Source organism: Mustela nigripes, chromosome 7 (genome assembly GCF_022355385.1).
Source record: "Mustela nigripes isolate SB6536 chromosome 7, MUSNIG.SB6536, whole genome shotgun sequence".
In the NCBI taxonomy this organism is placed as follows: domain Eukaryota; kingdom Metazoa; phylum Chordata; class Mammalia; order Carnivora; family Mustelidae; genus Mustela; species Mustela nigripes.
In genome coordinates, this window is record NC_081563.1 from 28,805,833 (window position 1) to 28,827,117 (window position 21,285).

Genomic DNA, 21,285 nt, shown 5'->3' on the forward strand with positions numbered 1-21,285 from the left:
GCCTGGACACTTTCCAAATTTTGCCCTACAGTTCTGATGAAGTTGGTCTAACGGGGGACCCAGACACAAAGTGATTTTTTTTTTTTTTTTAAAGAACGCCTAGAATAATTTTAACACTTAGTCAGTGTTAGGAGCCACTGACCCCTTGAGAGGAATGCCCACTGAGCAGAGTCAGCTGGGAAACTCAGGACAAGTTGACTAGGGGACCGTAAAAAAGAGAAAAAAGGTCTGGACAGCCATTCGTATCAGTGTCTATCCACTTCCTAAAGGAAAACTGGTTTCTCTACTGCAAAGATACTCAGAGAAAATTGGGAGGGTTGTGATGGGGATGACAAGGTTTATCCCACTACTGGTGGTGAGGATCCAATGAGATAATGTTGGTGAAGGCACTTGAATGTCTATTAAGCACTATAAAAACACATAGTGTGGTTATTACTAGATCGTCAAACAACTCATACCTAGGAGAGGGTGAGATGTTAAAGCGGGCTCCTTTAAAGGAGTCTCTTTCAGTCAGGATTCACCTCCTAACATAATGTGTTGCAACCTGATAAAAATTACGATGGAATCTGTGTGGTCCGAGCTAAGCAAAGTCTCTGGTTATTGTCTGCTTTTTTGTTGCTGTTGTTCTTGACCTTAAAGCTTACTCAGCTCTTTGCTGACTAAGTACTCATGAAGTTTCAGTTTTGAAACAAAAGCAAGTTTTTCTAAGCCTCTTAAAAATAAAGTAATCTTTAAGTGGCTTGCAAACAAAAAGGAAGAAAAAAAATGACAGAGAAGTGGGGCGCCTGGGTGGCTCAGTGGGTTAAGCCGCTGCCTTCGGATCAGGTCATGATCTCAGAGTCCTGGGATCGAGTCCCGCATCGGGCTCTCTGCTCAGCAGAGAGCCTGCTTCCCTCTCTTTCTCTCTGCCTGCCTCTCCATCTACTTGTGATTTCTCTCTGTCAAATAAATAAATAAATAAAATCTTTAAAAAAAAATGACAGAGAAGTGTATCACATGGACAAATTTATATAACAAGCAGGTATTAAAAATAAAAATCCGTTAGAAGAAAAAGCACCTACCCAAAGACAGGGTGTAAGAAGGAGGTAAGGCAGTATTCCCTGGTTTCCCCCATGGCACAGAAAGATCATAGCCCTCTGTGCATGGCTATCTAGGAAAACACAGCAGGTCCTTATCCATGAAATGATCTTGGATGGAAAGTCTCTCAGGGGATGTCAGAGACTCTGAAGCATGGAAAATGTAATGGTGCTGGAAACCAGCTGGTAGAGTAAGTTTCAGGGGGGAAAAGGCAAAAACTCAAAAACCATAAAAATATGACAATTTTATGAAACTCCATGTGTGACTGCTTTTTTCTTTGTGGACTTCAAGGCTGTATGTTTGGTGGTGCTGAATAAACTATGAACAGCTAATAATTATTGAAACACTGTAAGATGAATGGAAAATCCACAGCTACCTGGGATAAAGGGCTGGGGCTGAGACATATAATGTACAGCCTAAAGCCTGGCAGGAAAAGCTGGGAACAATGTTTCCTTGGGGTATTGGCACTTTCAAAACCATCCACGTATACTCAGGAACTTAGGAAGCCAGGCTCATGCTTGGGGCAGAATACATGTTCATTAAATATCTGTGGAGACCCTAAGCTTTTACCTTCAGCAGATCTTTAGGTTCAAATGCAAACAAGAAGTGAAGGCCAGGACAAAGTTGTAAATGTCCTGGCTAAGTGTTAAAGAAGTGTCACAGCACAGAGCCAATCTGCAAAGACTGGGATAGGTGTTTGTTTATTTGAGCTCTTGGATTACAAGAAAATCTCAGTCACAACACCAGCTTAATAGAGCTCCGTGAGCACACACCACAAGGAATTAGAGTTACTGCAAAAGTAGTCTGGAAAAATAACTAAACTAATGATCACAACCTTCAACAATCAAGGAATAGCATACTATAAGGAGGGAGAATCTTATTTCCAAAGTTACCATATCATTATGTTTAATTGTCTAGTTTTCAACTAAGAAAAATCACAATGTATACAAAGAAAGAGAAAAGTATGACCCATTCAAAGGATGGGTGGATGGTTGGATGAATGGATGGATGGATGGACACACACATACCTACATTCACACATACAGGCCTACATTAATACATATATACATGCATGCATACATAGAAACACTCTCTGAGGAAGCCCAGACATTGGATATACTAGACAGAGACTTTAAATCAACCATCAAAGGAAAGCAATGTTTGCACCTATAAAAATAAGTGAATATTTCAGTATTATTTCTACAGAAAAGAGCTTTGAATTGTTTTGAACCAGGGACTGAGTTTCTCAAGTTCTGCATCATATTCCCATCTAAGGGTCAACCAAGTCCTTAAAAATCAAAGTCTTTGGGCTGGATGTTACCAGATGAATGGACCATCTCTAAGGACTGGCTAGCTAGATAACTTTTGATAAGCAGAAGCATCTTGAACAACTGCCCTCATGTGTCTGCCTTGATAAGTGATGACTGACTGACAAAATATTTCCTTACAGTCCTGAATTAATTCAGTTGTGAAAGTTGCGCTAAAGAATAATCCTGGTTCTGCCTACGAAAAGAAATAACCATATTTTTCAAGTACTTAGTATATTCTAGGCAATGTATTAAATACTCTACTTGGATATTTTCAAAAGAACTCTCTGAAATAAAGATAACTATTATCCTCATCTTACTGATGAGGGAAACCAGTCTTTTTTTTTTTTTTTAAGATTTTATTTATTTATTTGATAGACAGAGATCACAAGTAGGCAGAGAGGCAGGCAGAGAGAGGAGGAAGCAGGATCCCTGCTGAGCAGAGAGCCTGATGCAGGGCTCTATCCCAGAGTCCTGGGATCATAAGCTGAGCTGAAGGCAGAGGCTTTAACCCACTGAGCCACCCAGGTGCCCCGAGGGAAACCAGTCTTAAAGAAGCTCAACAATTAACCAAAAAGCTCGGAGATGGCTACTGAAAGACTGGAGATCTGAACATGAGTTGCCTTTCTCTAGAGCTTGTCTACACTTCCCCCCTGCAGTGTCACCCAGATGCTGCTGACTGGAGCCACACAGTTAATTTGGAGTATTTCTAAAAATTTTATCTATGCTTATTAAGAAAGTAAAACTCGGATTTCTTACATTTGATTATCCAGTAAAAATTTATCAAGTCCATAATTTAGAACAGTCCTCTAGACTTAACATCTGACATTTAACATAATTAACATCGGACACATTCAGTAATAAAGACTATAAATAGCACCATAGTCTGCCAACTTAACTATTTTTACCTTAGAAACGTGTGACTCTCTTACTACTCAGAGTTTACCATGCGCATATGTTCTCTACTTCTAGAATTAAAGAAAACCCCAACTGGCTCCTATAGTTAATCCCTTGCCTTCCATTTAAAAAGGAAAAGAACAAACCTTTCAATTTTAAACAAACTTCTAGCAGCACGTGCCTTTCAGATAGGTTGGTTCAACTGAAAATTTGAATGACCTTTCAGTAATTGACATAATAAAAGGAAAGTAAAAGATATAAAAATATATGGCACATGTATAGACTGATGCAAAGATACTGAAAAGGTAGAATAGCACAACTAAGTAATAAAAATGAGCAATTATTACGCCTAAGTGATTTGGAAAATTCTTGGCAAGGAATTTAGTGGTAATAGATCTAAGGTTTTCCTTCTGAAACTCATTATTCTTGCTTTTCACCTTGATGATTTAAAAGTCCTAAATGAGAGACTGGACAAGGATGGTTGTGGGGGGAACCAGAGAAGGAAGAGGGCACAAGGAGAGAAAGACGGAGAAACTGTTAAGAATGGAAACGGATCTTTACTTTTCAAGTGGAAAGGAAGCCCAGCACTGAATGAGGGATACCCCACTGGAGAGAGCACATGACACCCAAAACTGAAGTACAGAAAGGAGTAATTCACCTGATGGTTGGATTTTTCTAGCAAACAGCATTGCTAAACCAGGCATCTTTTGTTATACGAGTGTCAAGAGAATACAAAGAGAGTCTAAATCCAACAAAGGAAATCATTGATTCAAAAAGAACAGATGAAAACCCATTGATAATGAGCCCCTGAGCAATTCAACCTCAAAGATATTTGGCAGCACACACTGAATGTGGCTCAGCTCCTTAGGGAATATCATGCCCAAAGATTCGTCTCAGGATTTTATTATCATTAGAAATTCTCTTTAATTAGGATGAATTTTATTTAGTACTGAGGTCACATTTATAAAAACTTTAGCTTGTCTGAGAGGAAAAAAAAAAAAAAGCCAACGTACTGAGGGACGAATCCTAGTATTCAATCACATCTTTGGAAGATTTTGTTTACATCTGATATTCAACTCGTCAATTTCCAAATGTGTCACACTGCTTTGGTTTTACCTATCCTTGTTATCCAGGACATTTGGGCAAGGTTATAAATAATCACCTAGTCTCAATCCACTGTGCTGTAGGAAGACTAAAGTCTTTATCACCCTGATGAGTTTTCAGGCTTATTTAGGAGAGTTTATGATTTTGACGATTTCAGCTGAAATTACCTCGTATTTTCATCTAGACTGTTACAGTACAATGAAGGTTTTCCAAAATCAGCTGCCCAAGGCCTCCATGTGCACCGCAGCTGGCTATCCTGACAACTTCTCTAAGTAGGTAACACCTAACCCAGATTATCCAGTGGCCAATAACAATCTGACAATCCCACTGACAAAACTGTTCTTGTGTCCTCTAAGAAGACATTATGGGTAAGGACCCTTCTTGAATGCTGACTGTAAGAAAAATGTCTTAGTAGCTCTGGGGTGTTCAAACCATCACATTCCAAAGAAAAGTCTGGCCTCTGACTACCTTTGGAAGGCAACTTCTAAGCCCTTGGAATATCCATCCCAGTAAGAGTACCTCTGTTCACCCAGGGCCTTGGGTCATGCCACATAGTCTATGTTAACAATGTGGTTTATGACTGGGACCTTGGGCCACACAGTATCAATTTAAACTCTGGAGGGGTCTAGAATCTCAGCATGATGGTCAGCCACATGACTCTTCTATGCCTCTCTGACCAACCCTCAATAAAAACTCTGGAGACAAAGGAGGAAATGAGCTTCTCTAGCTGACAGTTCTCCATACCCACTGTCACACATCACTGTGAGAATTAAAGTGTTTGGACAACTCCCTAGGAGAAGATGCCTGGGAGCCCATGCAGAATAAATAAGCAAACTCCATGTCTTCCATTAGGATCTAATTTTTTTGGTATCATATGTGTCAAAACAGACTAATCACATAATTTTCAAGACAAAAATTTTAAAGAAAGGACTCTGCTTTTGTCAATTTGGAATGGGATATTTATTTAGTGAACATGAGAATAATAGACTGCTAATTTGCATCTAACAGAATAAAACCTACTTATCTTTTATTGCAAGAATTTCTGATGTTTTAAATAAATCCTCCAGAAAAAGGAGGTTTTATTCTGTTAGGGGCAAATATAACAGTACTTGAAAGATGGTAGTTACTAAATAAATATTTATTAAACACACAAATAAATGATTAATTCTTAATGGAAGCTGGCCTCCCTGGTTTTTCTGTGTGTGTGTGTGTGTGTGTGTGTGTGTGTTTTCTTTTTTTCCTAGATAAAAGCTCAGGTTAAGTATACCTGAGAATCAAAACCAAGCTGTGGGAAATAAGTAATTTCTACCTCATGACACCAAGGAAGCAGTTACCACTGGCAGGTACAACCGAAGATGGCCTTTTGTAAACTGGTTGCCATCTCCCTATTGGCCACCTTGTAATCACTTTGCATTCTTGACTGATGCCCAAGCTTCTGGATCAAAGCCCACCATCTGGACTTCTGTCCTCCTCCAAGGGCGCTGTCTACACTGGGCCACCGCTCAGTTGTTAATTCATTACATCGACTAGAGCAAAATGTCCTCCTTGCTATCACTCAAATGTTTTTCCAACAGCAAGAACTGCCAAACATCCTTCATTACAAACTGCATCCTAATATCCAGTTTAACAATATGTTATTTGGGCATTGAGAATAAATTTTGTTAGAGATATGCCCAGAGAAGTATTCCTTCTCTAAATTTTTAGGGATAACAGTTTTAAAAAGGAGATGTTGAAAGAGCAAACAAAATCACGGAATAGTTAAGGTCTGGGCTGGAATATTCCAGACCTGCCGGCCAGGCCCAGCCAGCTGCCTGTGACTTTCCACACATCAGCAAGTCCCCTCATAAAAGGTTTATAGCTCAAAGCCAGGCTGGCTGCAGACAGAGTTAAACCAACACAGCACAAAAAAATGAGGGGGAAAACAGTGTGAGACCAATTAAAACAAATTGGTAATGAAAGCAACAGCTGGATGTCAACATGTTCTGCTCTGTTAATGGGATGTCGACAGGGGTGATTTTTAAAGAAACTAGTGCCTCTGAAGGAGAGGAGAGACCAGCTCCCTAATGGGACAGAGCAAGCCTATACCCCACAAAAAAGAGGCATTCCTGCCCACTCACTTGGGAGGCCACCTGCACAGATGAAAACCTGTGCAAGAAAATTTTCTCTCTTCAAAGGCCTCCCACCAAAAGGCCGCCACAAGGAATGACATCCCTGCCACCTACTGCCGGGCCCATTTGACAAACAGTGTTATGACACAAGAGGAGAGTCAATGCAGCCTGAAGAGCACTGGAAGTCCGAGGCCTGGGTTCTGAGTCCAGCACTGTCACTATGACCCATTTGCAAAGAGAGGAAAATAATACTTTTTTTTTTTTTGCCTGCTTACAGAAGTATCTTGAAGATGACATGAGAAATTATACAAGAAGACAGTTTACATATTGCAACCATGGCCCTCCTATAAGGAGCTCTTCTTAAATAGCTGCTTCATGTGTTTTTGAAAATTGGTTTCATAACTGTCCCCGAGTATGTAAAGATGAGTCTGGTGTTGAACCACCTGGTTCTTCTCAGAGCACAGGGCAAATCCAGGACCTCATTGCTGAGAAATCATAGGAGAGATGTCAAAGCACATGTTGGCTGGGTGTGTATATGTGCCGGAACTTTTAATCATCCCATCATCATAACAACCCTCTGAATTGGATATCATCAGACAAAGAAATGGAGGCTCAGAGAAGTTAAGTACATCACCCAAAGTCACAAAGCTATTCAATTTGGGAAGCAGGACTTGAACCACAAAGTCTTTGCTTTTACTCACTGTGCTACATTCTTGACTTCATTTTCCTCATTCTAATGCAACAGGGGGTTGAGATGGGATTAAGCCCCAACAGCCAACAACAAAGCAATATATGCCATGGGCCTAAATACCAACCACCTAACAGGATCAACCCTGGGGTAACCTGACTTTCTGTTCAAGAAGACAGCTTTAATTTATGTAGCCAGTCCAAGGAGATATCTCACCCCCTCATAAGAAGTGGCTCTTTGGGGGGATGTGGTGTTTCTGAAAACATCTGAAAGTATCCCATGAGAGGGCATCAGCTGTGAGCAACTACCAAGCCTAGAAAGGGCACCTTGCCAATTCAGAAGAGTATCAGCCAACAGAAATGTTTTCTACCACCTACCACACCTCCACGCCCTTTAAGTGACCTTCCTGGAGCCGGGCTGCCAAATGAGAAGGAACAGATGAGGAGAAAGACAACACAGGGGGATGAGAGAAAGAGAATAAACATCCTGCCAGCCACCATGGCAGGTCCCCAGTTGAAGGAAGGAAGATGTGTGGACTCAGAATTAAATAAGGAATTTTTATTATTCCTGGACTTCACATTTTAATTACTGTTCTTGAGACTGCCTGTGCACTGAGGGTTTTTTTTGTTTGTTTGTTTGTTTGTTTTAATCTACTATATAGGGAAACTAGAAAAACTATGGAAACTTCCTACATTTTCATTCAGTGTTAGGAAAGAACTGGGCCCCTGAGGGAGTATGGAGTTAAAAAAAGAAAAACATTAGTTGCTTTATGGATTACTCCACTCTTTAAAAATACTTACACTTTCGGGACGCCTGGGTGGCTCAGTGGGTTAAGCCGCTGCTTTCGGCTCAGGTCATGATCTCAGGGTACTGGGATCGAGTCCCACATCGGGCTCTCTGCTCAGCAGGGAGCCTGCTTCCTCCTCTCTCTCTCTCTCTCTGCCTGCCTCTCTGCCTACTTGTAATCTCTCTCTGTCAAATAAATAAATAAAAATCTTAAAAAAAAAAAAATACTTACACTTTCCTGGTACTAGGATTGAAAAAATGGCTAAGGTTTAGGGAATACTATTGCCCATGCAGACATAGAAATCCAGGTCAAAACCTAGGTGTTTTAGAGGGAGAATACGTGAGGGAGGAAAAGGTAGGATCAGGAAGAAACCTCTATCATATTAACATATTCCCAGGCCAGGCCAAGTCCTTTGAAGTGTGTGGAACTCATTTATTGCTCTCAGCTCCCAGCCTGAGGCTCTGATCAAGCAGCCAGCCTGCCTACTGCTTCCTAAAAGTCCAGTGCCCTTCAGGTCTCCGTCTGATTCATTCCTCTTTCCCCTTCTTCCTCCAGTCCTTTGGAGAATTGTACTTACTTCTGTGAAATGTCAAGGGTAACTTGGACCATGCCATCATTTTTTCCCAGCCAAGAATATGCTCTTATAGACCCAGATAGTCATGCATCAAGGATTGCAACAACTGCATATAACCGAATAAAAAAGATAACTAAGCACAAATAAACACTGTACCAGTTTAGTGGAGGGTGATAGGGTATGTAAGTAGGAGGCTGGCCAACATTTGCTAATTGCCTTAGTCTTCCAAGAAATGAGAAGTGAAGGAAGGGAAGGGAAGGGTAAAAAGAATATGGAATAAAATTCCTTTACAGAAGATAAAACAACAGGAGTATGTGTGTACACATACACAAGTTTAGTCATAGGTTTACCAGAAGTCCAAAAGTATAACTTATGCACAAAACTGCTTATTTTCTCCCACAAAGGCAATTCTTAAATAATTGCTTATTACCAAAAATGTAATTTTAGTAATTAAATAAATCATGAAGATTATAAAACCTAATGAATATCAAGAAACATAATCTCCCTTGACAGTCAACCTGCTACTACTATCCTTGGAACCAAGGCTCTGGAGCCAAGTGGCAGAAGCTTTCAAGTCTCCTTCCAAATTTTCTTCAGAACTGGGCTTTCTATTGATTTAGCGTTCATGTAACACAGAATCAACAGATCTCTAAAGTGGGAACAAAAATTGTATTTATTACTATCGGTTATGCACACACATCATCCATTATTTCCTTCTCAGAGCATCCCTATGAGGTAGTCAATATTATCTATACTTTGAGACAGACGCTTCCAGTTATGGAATGAAGATGTCACTAGGATAAAAGTTACAGCATAGGGAATAGAGTCGATGGGACTCTACCAGTGTTGTGCGATGACAACAGTGGTGGGAGCACAACATAACATACCAACTTGCTAAATCGTTAAAAAAAAATAAATATTATTTAAATTTAAAAAATATATATACATATACCTCCATTTAACAGATGAAAATATTGGCACTCAGGTTATGTCATGCTCAGTGATGCCAAAGCTGAAACCAGAGCCCAGGAATCCTGAATACCACTGGAGAATAACTGCCAGCACCTTACAATGTGTTCCTTCTCAACACAACTAAAATGTCAGAGCAGGATTCTGCTCAACTTAGGATTCAACTAAAATGTCAGAGCTAATTTACTGAATTAGCTCATTAGTTTGAACAATTTTGATGACATCTATAGGGTTTTCTATATAGAAGATTTTATCATTCACAGAGATAATTTTACTTCTTCTTTTCATATTTGGAAGACTTTTATTTCTTTTTCCTGCCTAATTGCTCTTGCTAGGACATCCAGTGCCATGTTGAATGTAAGTGGTGAAAGTGGATGCCCTTGTCTTACTTCCAATATTACAGAAAATAGCTTTACACTATTGAGTATGACTTCAGCTGTGGTCTTGTTATACATGGCTTTTTTATGTTGAGGTACATTCTTCTAAACATAATTTTTTGAGAATTTTTATCATGAAAAGACGTTTTATTTTGTCAAATGCTTTTTCTGCATCTACTGAGATGATTATAGGATTGTTATTCTTCAATCTGTAAATGTGGTGTATTACATGGACTTGCTTATTTTGAAGCATCCTTGCATTCTAGAGGTAAATCCCACTTGATTATTGTATATGATCCTTTTAATGTGCTGTTCAATTCAATATGCTAACATTTTGTTGGGGATTTTTGCACCTGTGTTCATCAGGGATGTTGGCCCATAATATTCTTTTTTTTTTTTTAAGATTTTATTTATTTATTTGACAGAGAGAGATCACAAGTAGGCAGAGAGGCAGGCAGAGAGAGAGCAGAGAGCCCAATGCGGGGCTTGATCCCAGGACCCTGAGATCATGACCTGAGCCAAAGGCAGAGGCTTAAACCATTGAGCCACCCAGGCGCCCTGGCCCGTAATATTCTACTCTGTGGTATCCTTGTCTGGTTTTGGTGTCAAGACATGCTGATGAGGACAATGCTGGTCTCACAAAAAGACTTCAAAAGGATTCCCTCCTCTTCCGTTTTTTGAAAGAACTTGAGAAGGACTGGTATTAATTTTTCCTTAAACGTTGGTAGAACTCATCAATGAGGCCATCTGGTTCTGGGCTTTTCTTTGTCAGTAAGTTTTTGATTATGCTTCAATCTCTTTATTCTTTATTGGTGTTATCAGACTTTGTATTTCTTCCTAATTCAGAGATAGTAATTTGTATATTTCCAGGAATACATTTATTTTCTAGGTTATCATACTTATTGGTGTATAATTGTTCATACTACTCTCTTACAATCCTTTGTATTTCTATGGTTATCAGTTGTAATGTCTCATCTTGTTCCTACAATTTTTTTTATAAGTCTTTTGTCTTACTTAGTCTAGCTAGAGGCTTGTCAAGTTTATTTATCTTTTCAAAAACTCTAGCTCTTAGTTTCATTATCTTTTCTACTATTTTTTTAATCTCTAATGCATTTCTGCTCTAATCTTTATTATTTCCTTTCTCCTGCTTATTTTGGGCTCAGTTGGTTCTTTTTTTTCTATTTCCTTGAGTTGGAAAGTTAAATTGCTTATTTGAGACCTTTATTTTTTAGAGTGGGAGGGAGAGGGGGTTACAGGCAGAGGGAGAAGAAGAAAGGGAATCTTAAGCAGACTCCACGTCCAACATGACGCGCAATGTGGTATTCAATTCCACAACTCTGAAATGAAGTCCAAATCAAGAGTCAGATATTTAACCAGCTGAGCCACCCAGATGTCCCACAACCTTTCTTTTCTTAATGTAGGTATTCACCAATATAAATCTCCCTCTTAAGAACTGGCTTTCCAAGCTGAGCTATTTTGTTCTCTTTTTGCCTTATTTGAAGAGGCGTTATTAGTAGAAGAGCCTCTCCTAGGAAACCCTATTTCTAGTTCCTCTCCTACCTCCTTCCCTTCTTTCGTAACCCCATTCATACTTGCCTCTTCCCAGGAGTTCGTGCCCAAACTTCCAGCTGCTTCTCCTAGCTGCCATCTGATCCCAAGTAGAGACAAGTTTATCCCTCTTAGGGAGTAAATTTTTGAATTGCATGCTTTCTCTCAATCTCAACAAGCCAGACCAGATGCTGAGGGCCTCCAGTTTATTTCCCCTAGAGGAGTGACCTGAAGAATTCAAAAATAAGCGCCTTCCCCCAAATTGGCAGAATTGAACTGGCTGCCAGTGGGAGCTCACACACAATCTGCAGAGGCTCCCAAGAGTCCTCATTGAGCTACACAGACAGCTCTGGCTACAGAGAGGGAAGACATGCAGGGGACTAGGAGCACACATGGGCTATACAGTTGGTGGAGGGGTGGTGTACAATAGATGATGCATCCTGGCAGTTTTGCTAGCAGGCTACTGGGTGAAGTTTGCCGGACAATTAGAGGAAAACATGGCTTCTGTTGATTTCTGTGACCTGGTTGCTGTGAGCCCCTAACCTTTTCCCAGCTCCTAGCTGCCTCAACTTCAGCCATTCCCGTTCCCCCCTTCAGTGTTCTGGATGGGGTGAGGAAATAGTGAGCTTCTTAGGCATTGCCCACATGCCTGGGAAAGCCAGGCACTCACCAAACTCTCATTTTGTCCTATGGGAGAAACCGTGGGCCAGAGGGGTCTCTCTTGGCAATGAGCTCTGCCATCTTAGGGGAGGAGTGATACAGGTAAAGTGAAACTGTTCTTCTTACCCACTGCAGTGTATCTATTCTTGGAATTTGGGGTCCAAGGGTGTGCTGGGACCTTTCTGCTAGACTCCCGGGCTCCCACAAAGATATTCTTCTCTATGGGTGTTTGTCAAAAGAAGTTTCTGGAGGAAGTGGGGAGAGGAAATGAGAACTGAAAACCACTATTCCATCTTCTTACTGATGTTGCATTCCTCAACATCCATTTTTAATTTTTTAAAATTCCCTTACCTAGTATTTAATGTATAGCAATCAATAGTATTCAATGGATATTTTATAATTACATAAATATATACAACTGATTTACTAATTTGTACAGTACTGTAAAATTAGAATATATATATATATATATATATATATAAAACTGACATGTTTATATATCAAGCTGATAGGTATTTCATTTCTTTATGAGATGTAACACTGGAGAATTTCTAGATTATTAATATTTATGTATGTTAGTAAATATATTTATGTGTAATAAATATATTTAACATCTATATAATTAAAATATAAATAATTATAACATCTATATAATTAAAATATACTGATGGAGAAATACTTGACTACATTGGGGAGAGAAGGTACATTTCAATTAAGACTAAAAATCCAGAAGCCATATAAGAATAGATTGATAACTTTACATAAAAATGAAAATTTTCAATATCACACAAACTATTACAAGAAGAGTCAAAAAAGACAAATAAGAAAAATATCTGTAAGTTATTTTATAAGTACATGACTAATTTGCTTAATATGTATAAGCACCTAGAAATTGAAATAAAGTCGAAGGAGGTAGTTTACATTAAGGATATTCATACAAAAAAATTTGCTCAAATTTACTCATGATAAAAGCAATGCAAATTATAATCATGAGACACCACTATTTACTTATTAGAATAGAGAAAAAGTTTTTTCAATAGTCAGATTGTATTGAGACCCACCCTTTTAGGCACTACAGGTATGAGTATAAATTCATACAGCTCCTATAAAGGACAATTCAAAAATATCAATCAAACTTACAAATTCATTTATCCTTACCCCAGAAATCCCACTTCAGGAAACCAACTCATAAATATGCTTGCATCTATTTAAAATGATATATTTATGAAGTTATTTATTAGAGTTTTTTCTTTCAAAACCCAAAAATTGTATTCATTCAAATCATTATCTACTGGGATATAGACAAATATAGTAGAACTCTACAATAGAATATTACAAAAGCTGCAAAACAACAACAACAACAAAAAAAAACAGAAACTCTCTTTTCTAGTTACTGCTGCCACATAACAAACCATCTAAATTTCATGATATAAAACAACCACCATTTTCTTATGCTCATGGATTATCTGGGTCAATAATTCAGAAAGGGCACAGTATGGACACCTTAACTCTTTTCTACCAGATATGGGGGCCTCAACTGGGAAGGTATGAAGGCTAGGAGCTAACTCCACTGCTGGACACTGAAGTACTGGGAAGTCTGCTCACTTATAACAATGGTGAGGACTGCCAGCTCTGGAACCTCCACAGTAGTTAAAGCTACAATACCTACCCATGGCCTCTCCATGTGATTTCTCAAGCTCCTTACACCCTAGTGGCTGGGTTCTAAGAGGAGCATCCTAAAAAGAAAGCCAGGAGGAAGCTGTATTGCTTTCTTTGCCCTAGCTTTGTCACCGAGTGTCATTTTCCTTCATAGTTACATTCAGATTGGATTCAAGTCTTGATGGAAGGAATGTCTAAGCCACATTGGAAAAAGAACGGGTGGGAGGGAACTATTACTGTTACCATTTCTGGAAAATACAATCTGTTCCACTCCTATGAAAAGACAGGATATAGAATTAAGTCAAGAGCAAGGTATTGAAATGCATGGAATATGCTACCGCTTATGAAAACAAAAGGGATGAACTAACTATGGATAAAGAACATGAAAAAATATGTAAGAGACTAATAAAAATAGCTAAATATTGTAGGAGAAGTTTAAGGAGCTTATTTTAAAAAAGGGGGGGCAGGGGGTAAATGAGGCCAGAGAGAAAACTATTTCTCTTCTTTCTCTTCTCTTTTCTTCAAACTTGAAAACATGCATCCTCTGAAAACAATAACTGATAAACACAGTGACAAGCAACATTTATACACACATGTAGATAATTCTCCTTCTAAAATAATTATGTGGATTTATGATCTTTCTGAGTTTAAAGAAGTATTTACAGGTGAATCAAGAAAGAGCAACTTTCTTGATCCTTAAAATCACCTTAAATATTCTTTATGCCTAGAAAGAAAAAACTGACTTTTCCGCACTCATACTTTATATTGAGGTCAGTGATAACTCACCGGCACTATGAGGCTCAGACTCAATTCTTTCTCACAGCATTTTGATTCTCACTGAAGGTTAAAATGCCAGTTGATTTTGAATGTTTGATAATAATCCCTCTCTTCTCTCTTTACCTCCCTCTCTCCTAATAAGAACCATTAATTTAGTGTTATCCTAGGACTGACTGTTTACTATCCACTTCAAACGTATCATCTAATTTAATCTTCACAATAACATTATGAGGAAGGAACTATTATTTTGCCAGTTTTACAGATGAGTTTCCAAAATATACACATTGTATGTAATGGAGACGGTGCCTGTAAAGGTTTGATCACCTCCAAAATTTCAATTTCTGAACTCAATTTCAAGACCTCAAATTCTAACATCTGGAGTTAACACTCCTTTAGAAAATCCTTTAACAAACCACAAGGTCATTCAGTTGGAGGTAACTCTAAAGAGTACTTAAACCAACCTCTTCAATTATAGAAAAGGAAATTAAGGTTGGAGAGACAAGTCATCCTGCAAATCCCATGCAGCTTTGTGGCGTAGAATCTAGGTCTCCTGACTCCCAATGTAGTATGCGTCTTACCACAGCAAATGTCCTCCTTCAGACAGGAATTCACTTGTCAACCCATAACCCTTTCACAACTGCCTGTGACAGGTTGTGTTCAGATCTAATCCATTTTGAGGTTTACTCAAAGTAGCTGCAATAGCTGAGTGGGAGGCTGATCAGCATCACAAAGGGAGAGGAATGGCCCACTTCCTCTTGGCCTTAAAAAGATTCTAATTCTGCTAATGTATTTAGAAAACGTTATTTATGGCTGGTACAGGAGACTGCTAACAAACAACCATGGAATTAGAATGGGCCCTAACCCGAGAATTCCTGTCAGTTTTGCAGATGAAGGACACACCCAGAAGAAGGTATTTTAGGTTCTGCCACTGTCCCTGGACTTCAAGCAGGACATCACCAGGAGCCATTTTGACTTACTAAGGCTAACTTTCAGTGTTCCTACTGCCCAGTTTATCCTGTGGGAGAAGTGAAGAGTATGTCCCAGCAGGAGCACAGACATACGATATCCATTCACACGTGCAGGAATGACTTCCTGAGCACCCTCTCTGTACCCCATCCTCTCCAGGCCAGGATGCGGCAAGACAGAGATGATCAGGTCCAGTCACTGACAGCTGCTAACCAACCAGCACATATGGATCAACTCACCTCCCTTCTCTATGCCAAATGTTAGCTACTTTATAATCCCTCAATTCTTCAATCAAAAACAAAACCAAAAGAGAAAGCTGGATTTTTTTTCAGTTTTCTTGAGACATAATTGACAATGATTTTTTTAAACCTCCAGTTTAAGCCTAGTATTTCACACACATTTTTGTTTCCATGCACTAATCAATGCCAATACTCCTACTGTAGGTAAGAGGCAGACTTTGAAAAACTGGTTGTGCATTAAATCCCTAGTATTCCACCTATAGCCAAAGCCAAGTTTAGGGTTATAGTGGAAGGCATTTTAAAAAGCACCATAAGAGAATCCAATAGAAACATAAAGCCCTTTTAGTGGAAATTAACTTTGGATAGGACAATCGATGGGGTTTAAATTATTTCTGTCTTTCTTATTTAATTGTCTCATATCAGATATTCACAAGCTAAGGCAAGTCTGTGACTTTTTCAGAGATGGCTGCCTTACCCAATGTACTATTAACTGCTGTTAAAGAACAACACCTAGTTCGAAAGAAGTCAAATACATGGAGGCTAAAGAGCATCCTACTAAAGAATGAATGGGTCAACCAAGAAATTAATGAAGAATTTTAAAAATTCATGGAAAAAAATGAAAATAAAAACACAACTGTATAAACTCTGTGGGACACAGCAAAGGCAATCCTGAGAAGAAATTATATAGCAAGATAAGCCTTTCTCAAGAAAGAAAAAAGGTCTCAAGTATACAACCTAACCCTATACCTAAAGGAGCTGGAGAAAGAACAGCAAAGAAAGCCTAAACCCAGCAGAAGAGGAGAAATAATAAAGATCAGAGAAGAAATCAATGAAATAGAAACCAGAAGAACAGCAGAATAAATTAAACTAGGAGCTGGTTCTTTGAAAGAATTCATAATATTTATAAACCCCTGGCCAGACTTATCAAAAAGAAAAGAGAAAGGACCCAAATTAATAAAATCATGAATGAAAGAGGAGAGATCACAACCAACACCAAAGAAATACAAACAATTATAAGAACATATTATGAGCAACTAGATGCCAGCAAAATTTGACAATCTGGAAGAAATGAATGCATTCCTAGAGACAAATAAACTACCACAACTGAACCAGGAAGAAATAGAAAACCTGAGCAGACCCATAACCAGGAAGGAGATTTAAGCAGTCAAAAATCTCCCAACAAAAAGAGCTCAGGGCCAGAAGGCTTCCCAGAGGAATTCTACCAAACATTTAAAGAAGAATTAATACCTATTCTCCTGAAACTGTTCCGAAAAAACAGAAATGGAAGGAAACCTTCCAAGCTCATTTTATGAGGCCAGCATTACCTTGATCCTAAAACCAGATAAAGACCCCATCAAAAAAGAGAATTACAGACCAAGATCCTTGATGAACACTGATGTGAAAATTCTCACTAAAATACTAGCCAATAGGATCCAACAGTACATTAAATGGATTACTCACCACAGCCAAATAGGATTTATTCTAGGGCTGCAAGGTTGGTTCAACATCTGCAAATCAATAAATGTGATATAATACATTAATAAAAGAAAGAACAAGAACCATATGATACTCTCAATAGATCCTGAAAAAGCATTTGACAAAGTACAGGATCCTTTCCTGACCAAATTCTTCAAACTGTAGGGATAGAGGGTACATATTTCAATATCATCAAAGCCATCTACGAAAAACCCACAGTGAATATTAATCTCAATGGAGAAAACCTGAGAGCTTTTCCACTAAGGTCAGGAACACAGCAGGGATGTCCATTATCACCACTGCCATTCAACATAGTACTAGAAGTCCTAGCCTCAGCAATTAGACAACAAAAAGAAATTAAAGGCATCGAATTGGCAAAGAAGAAGTTAAACCCTCACTCTTTGCAGATGATATGATACTGTACGTGGAAAACCCAAAAGACTCCACTTCAAATCTGCTAGAACTTGTACAGGAATTCAGTAAAGTGTCAGGATATAAAATCAATGCACAGAAGTCAGTTGCATTTCTATACACCAACAACAAGACAGAAGAAACAAAAATTAAGGAGTCAATCCCATTTATTTATTTATTTTTAAAGATTTTATTTATTTATTTGACAGAGAGATCACAGTAGGAGAGAGGAAGGGAAGAGATCACAGAGAGAGAGGAAGGGAAGCAGGCCCCCTGCTGAGCAGAGAGCCCGATGTGGGACTCGATCCCAGGACCCTGAGATCATGACCTGAGCCGAAGGCAGCGGCTTAACCCACTGAGCCACCCAGGCGCCCAGGAGTCAATCCCATTTATAATTGCACCCAAAACCACAAGAGATACCTAGGAAAAAACCTAACCAAAGAGGCAAAGAATATGTATTCAGAAAACTACAAAGTACTCATGAAAGAAATTGAGGAAGACACAAAGAAATGGAAAAATGTTCCATGCTCATGGATTGGAAGAACAAATATTGTGAAAATGTCTACCCTACCTAAAGCAATGTACACATTTAACATAACCCCTATTAAAATATCATCATTTTTTAAAAGAAATGCCACAAATAATCCCCAAATTTATACGGAACCAGAAAAGAACTCTAATAGCCAGAGGAATGTTGAAAAAGAAAACCAAAGTTGGTGGCATCACAATTCCAGACTTAAAGCTCTATTACAAATCTGTCATCATCAAGACAGTATGGTATTGGCACAAAAAATAGACACATAGATTAATGGAACAGAATAGAGAGCCCAGAAATAGACCCTCAACTCTATGGTCAACTAATCTTTGACAAAACAGGAAAGAATGTCCAATGGAAAAAAGACAGTCTCTTCAACAAATGGTGTTGGGAAAATTGGAGAGCCACATGCAGAAGAATGAAACTGGAACACTCCTTATACCACACACAAAAGGAGATTCCAAATAGATGAAGGACCTTAATGTCAGGCAGGAATCCATCAAAATCTTTGAGGAGAACACAGGCAGCAACTTCTTCAATCTCAGCCACAGCAACTTCTACCTAGAAACATAGGCAAGGGAAGGCAAGGGAAGCAAGAGCAAAAATGAACTATTGGGACTTCATCAAGATCAAAAGCTTTTGCACAGAAAAGGAAACAGTCAACAAAGCCAAGAGACAACTGACAGAATGAGAGAGGATACTCACAAATGACATATCAGATAAAGGCTAGTATCCAAAATCTATAAAGAGCTTATCAACCTCAACACCTAAAGAACAAATAATCCAATCAAGAAATGGGCAGAGGACATGAACAGACATTTCTGCAAAGAAGACATCCAGATGGCCAACAGACACATGAAAAAGCACTCCATATCCTCAGCATCAGGGAAATACAAATCAAAACCATAATGAGATACCACCTCACAACAGTCAGAATGGCTAGATTAATAAGTCAGGAAATGGAAGATGCTGGTGAGGATGAGGAGAAAGGGGAACCCTCCTACTCTGTTGGTGGGAATGCAAGCTGGTGTGTTCATTCTAGAAAACAGCATGGAGGTTCCTCAAAATATTGAAAATAGAGCTACCCCACAACCCAACAATTACACTACTGAGTATTTACCCTAAAGATACAAATGTAGTGATCCTAGTGGAATACTATGCAGCCATCAAAAGAAATGAAATCTTGCAATTTGCAACAACGTGGATGGACTAGAGGGTATTATGCTGAGTGAAGTAAGTCAATAAGAGAAAGACAATCATCATATGATCTCCCTGATATGAGGAATTTGAGAGGCAGGGCAGGGGGCTTCGAGAGTAGGGAAGGAAAAAATGAAACAAGATGGGATCAGGAGGGAAACAAACCATTAGAGACTCTTAATCTCACAAAACAAACTGAGAATTGCTGGGGGTTGGGGGTTAGGGATAGTGTGGCTGGGTTATGGACATTGGGGAGGGTGTGAGCTATGGTGAGTGCTGTGAAATGTGGAAACCTGATGATTCACAGACCTGTACCCCTGGGGCAAATAATACATTATATGTTAATAAAAATAAAAAATTTAAAAAAAAATCAACACCCAGCTGAGCTGTGTGGAGAATGAAAGAGCCCGGTACTCTATATAAATCTAACTAAGTATTACTTATTATTCTTGATTTCCAAGACCTTAACATATTACTACGTTTAACTCTGTTTCCAACAGACAGCATAAAGCTCAAGTGCAGGGGAAAAAAAAAAAAATGACAGGCTCCACAGCTTAAACTGATACAGATAGGTACCCAAGCCTGCCCCATTGGGGTATTAGAAATATACCTTTCTCTGCGCTTGAACTGCTGCTCCCCTATATAACGTACAGATTTTAATTTTTTAATAACTTTTGTAAATTTTTTTCAGTATGCATTATTCTGATATGACACTGCTTAATACATACATTGTGTCCACCATGACTTACCATTCTCATATCCCAAATATGCAGTAACACATCATGCAAAGATTACTACCCTATGAGAAAGGAAATTTGAGTACTAAAACAAGTACTATCACTTCACAGCTAACTTTGAATAAGTAATAAACTCTGGACAATACGTCGAATCTATAAAATGAGGTTAATCGGGCTCTGCCCTAATTTTCCATCACAAGTTTTATAAACCACAAATGGTGGATGCCTGGGTGGCTGAGTTGTTTCCGCATCTGACTTTGGCTCAGGTCATGATCCCAGGGTCCCGGGTTGGGCTACCTGCTCAGCAGAGGGTCTGCCTTTCCCTCTCCCTCTGCCACTCTCCTTGCTTATGCTCTCTTATCTCTCTCTTTCTCTCTCTCTCAATATTAAATATATAAATAAATAAAATCTTTAAAAAACACCCACAAATGGGAAAATTCATGTGAACAGTGCTTTGAATTTCATAAACCATAATAAATTTTTAAAGCATTATCTAAAGTCAAGATTAAAGTTGTTTAAAAGAAATCACTTAAGGCAAGCTGTCACCTCATTAGTGACGCTTCTTACCTGTCCCAAAGATAGTGTATTAGGTCTCGCCACAGAAATAGATGTATATATGTATAGATGTATTATATTTATATGTATATAAATATAAATATAAGAATACATATATGTATAATTAAATATGTATGTGTATATACAGAAAGCAATTTCTTTTAAGGGGATGGCTTATGTGATTATAGAGGCTGGCAAGTCCAAATCTGAAGAATAAACCAGCAAGCTGGAGACCAAGAAGAGTTGCAGTTCAAGTCCAAAGGCAGCTTGCTGACAGAATTCCTTCTCCTTCAGGAAGGTCAAATATTTTCTGTAATGATCTTCAACTGACTGGATGTGGCCCCATCCACATTACCACATAATAGAGGGTACACTGTTTTACTTAAAGTCTACTAATTTAAATGTTAATCTCATCTTTAAAAAAATATGTTCACAGGAACATTCAGGCCAGTGTTTCATCATTTATCTGGGTATGGTGGCCTAGACAGGCTGACACACAAAAATTACCACCACAGTGAGTTACCCTTGAGGATTATCACAGAGAAAATGCACAGAAGAATAAAGACTTTTTCATCTCCCCCAACCCACATCTATAGCACCCTGTACGAAAAAAAAAAACGCACAAAAAATGTTTATT